The sequence below is a fragment of the Marmota flaviventris genome, chromosome 2, assembly GCF_047511675.1.
Source record: "Marmota flaviventris isolate mMarFla1 chromosome 2, mMarFla1.hap1, whole genome shotgun sequence".
Classification (NCBI taxonomy): domain Eukaryota; kingdom Metazoa; phylum Chordata; class Mammalia; order Rodentia; family Sciuridae; genus Marmota; species Marmota flaviventris.
Window position 1 is genome coordinate 119,964,845 of NC_092499.1, and position 3,372 is coordinate 119,968,216.

Below are 3,372 nucleotides of genomic sequence, written 5' to 3' on the forward strand. Positions count from 1 at the left end.
AATGGGGACAAGACAAGATCAGCCTGCAAAATTCCACTGTTCTTTGATATCTTGTAGTAGGGGTTCACTTGATGCTTTGACTATATCCCTTGTGGCTTTGAAACTTACTTTTTTTTTCTTTTTACCAATCTTCTTTTCCCTAAACTTCTTTTTTTTTAATCGATACCATTATCTTTTTAAAAAAATTTTTTTAATATTTATTTTTTAGTTTTCGGCGGACACAACATCTTTGTTTGTATGTGGTGCTGAGGGTCAAACCCGGGCCGCACACATGCCAGGCGAGCGCACTACCGCTTAAGCCACATCCCCAGCCCTTCCCTAAACTTCTTATCCCTGATCTTTTCCCTAAAATTCTGTCCTCTGATATTCTTTTTCCTAAACTTTTCCTCCATGATCTTCTTTTCCCTGATCTTCTCCTTCCTGATCCTTTCTTCCTAATCTCACTTTCTCTGAATTACCTCTAGAAAAGCCTCCTGTTCCTATGGATGGGCAGAATCTTGAGGTGTCTCGAGTGACCAAAAGTCAAGATAACCACTTTCCAGGAGAGCCCTCACTGGGAGAGTTGGTTCAGGGATGCTGGCCAGGTGAGATACAAAGGAGTTGGCACAAGAAAAGACAAAGGAAATAACAGAAGCATTTTGTTACTGACAGAGAGAAAAGGTGTGTCCATGAGAACCAATAGAAAGTCTGAAGACAGCAGGGTGCTCAACCAGCAGTGTGTGTGGTGGGCTAGGCCTGTGGACCAGTGCCTTACTGGCGACCAGGGCATTACTCGTGCAGGTTTCCCACAGGATGTTCCAGTTGGTGGGTTTAGAGCACAGAGCAAATAGGCTCAAGATCTGCGGAATTACACTGTGACAGACATTACCATATCATATCTTAGCAGATCATGCAGGGCTTCAGAGAGTCAAGTGGGCTCTATTTGCCTGTCCCATGGGGAGGTGGTCACCACAAACAGCTGAATAAGGTAGATAACAGAATGGGCCACACCAAAGACCTGGGCAAAGGCAAAAAACAAAAACAGGAAATGGTGTCAAAGTGACCAAGCTCTGCTTCTGTATGAGAAAGTCCAACTTATATCCAAAATGGATGCTGAGACACCATAAAAGTATACAAATTAACTATAGTCGTTTTTGAAAAGTTTGTCCAGTGTTATACTTTTTTTGTGTGGGGGGGAGGGAATATTTGACAACCTCTTCATGCCATCTCTACTGTCACTGCTGCAAGTCCCTGGCCTACAACTATGCTTTTTTTCTTTTTTACAACTTTTGAGAATTCTTTATGTATTGAGATACTAGTCCTTTATTAGATATTTATATTGCCCATATTTTCGCCCAGTCATGGCTTGCCTTTTCATCTACCTAATAACTTAATAGTGTATTTTGAAGAGCAAAACTTTTAACTTTAACTTTTTTTTTTTTAAACAGGTGATTGAACCCAGAGGCACCTACCCACTGAGCCACATCCCCCAGCCCTTTGTATTTTTTATTTTGAGTATCTGTGCTGTTGCTTAGGGCTGTTCTAAGTTGCTGATGCTGGCTTTGAACCTGCGATCCTACAGCTTCAGCCTCCCAAGCAGCTGGGATTACAGATATGCACAACTTCACCCTGCTGTCTAGTAATAATGTCTGTTCCTTTCTATTCTTCCTATCCCCACATCCCCTCCCCTCCTCTCCTTTCACTTCCCTCTATCTAATCAAAGGTAACTCCATTCTTCTCTAGTGCCCCACCCCCCTTATTGTGAATTAGCATCTGCCTATTAGAGAAAACATTCAGCCTTTGGTTTTTTGGGATTGATTTATTTCACTTTGCATGATATTCTCCAACTCCATCCATTTACTGGCAAATGCCATACCCACTTGATCATGGTACACTGTCTTTTTAATATGTTTTTCTATGCAATTTACCAGAATTTTATTGAGAATTTTTGCAGAAGTTTTCTTTCTTTCTTTGAGATGGGGTCTCATTATGTTGCCAGGCTGGCCTTGAACTTCTTGGCTCAAGTGATCTTCCTGACCCAGCTTCCAGAGTAGCTGGGACTACAGATTCATACCACCACTGCGGCTTCTTCTTCTTTTTTTTTAGTGAATGTCCAATTGTACCAGTACAATTTTTTGAAAAATATTAGTGTTGCTCCATTTAATTAACTTAGCATCTTTGTCAAAAATCAATTTATGGGGGCTGGGGTTGTGGCTCAGTGGTAGAGCTCACCCAGCACGTGTGAGGCCTTGGGTTCGATCCTTAGCACCACATAAAAATAAATAAATAAAGCTATTGAGTCCAACTACAAATAAAAATAAATATTAAAAAATCTATTTATATGATTGATATATGTGTGATTCTGATTCTGGACTTTCAATTCTGTTCCATTGATTTATGTGTCTATATTTTGTTAACACTATACTGTCTTAAATATCATGTCTCTGTTGTAAGAGTAGAAATCAAGTACTGTGAGTCTTCCAACTTTTTTTTTTTCAAAAGTCATTTTGGATATTCTGTTTTCTAAAATATTTTGGAATCAGCTGTATTGATCGGTATGAAAAATCCTGCTAAGGTTTTGATTGGGGTTGCATTAAATCTATTAATCAAGTTGGGGAGAAATGGCCATTTAAGAACACAGATTTTCCTGGCTGGGCATGGTGGTGCACACTGGTAATCCCAGTGGCTCGGGAGGCTAAGGCAGGAGAATCATGAGTTCAAAGCCAGCTTCAGCAATTTAGCAAGGCCTTAAGCAACTTAGTAAGACCTTGTCTCAAAATAAAACATAATAAAGACTTCTGGGAGGGCTGGGGCTGTGGCTCAGTGGTAGAGCACTTGCCTAGCATGTGTGAGGTGCTGGGTTCTTTATGCCATTGTAAGTGGTATTATTTTTTAATTTTCCATTTTATTTATTATTATCCTCAGCATCACATAAAAATAAACAAATAAAATAAAGGCATTCTGTCCGTCTACAACTGCAAAAAAAAAAAAAAAAAGATTTCTGGGAGCGGCCATTTTCATGACTGTGGGTGGTTGACTTGGTGGCCACCAGTGTGATTCGGCCCACTGTTGGGGGAACAAAGAAGGTTTGAGCATGGCAGAAGGGAACACCTTGATATCAATGGATTATGACATTTTTGGGAAGGTGTAAGGGGTGTTTTTCTGCAAGTACACTCAGGCTGAGGGTACAAAGCTAGGATTGGTAGACTGGGTCCAGAACACTGACCCAGGCACAGTGCAAGGATGATTGCAATGTCCCATCTCCAAGGTGTATGCATGCAGGGATGGCTTGAGATAAGAGGAAGTCCCATATCATACACTGACAGAGCAAATTTCAACAATGAGAAAGTCATCTTGAAGTTGGATTACTCTGATTTCCAAGTTGTGAAATAA

At 40.5% G+C, this 3,372-nt stretch overlaps 1 pseudogene; it reads left to right on the forward strand.

The window, feature by feature from the left end:
• Positions 1-2,961: 2,961 nt before the first annotated feature.
• On the forward strand, positions 2,962-3,372 carry LOC114084977 (acylphosphatase-1 pseudogene; annotated as a pseudogene).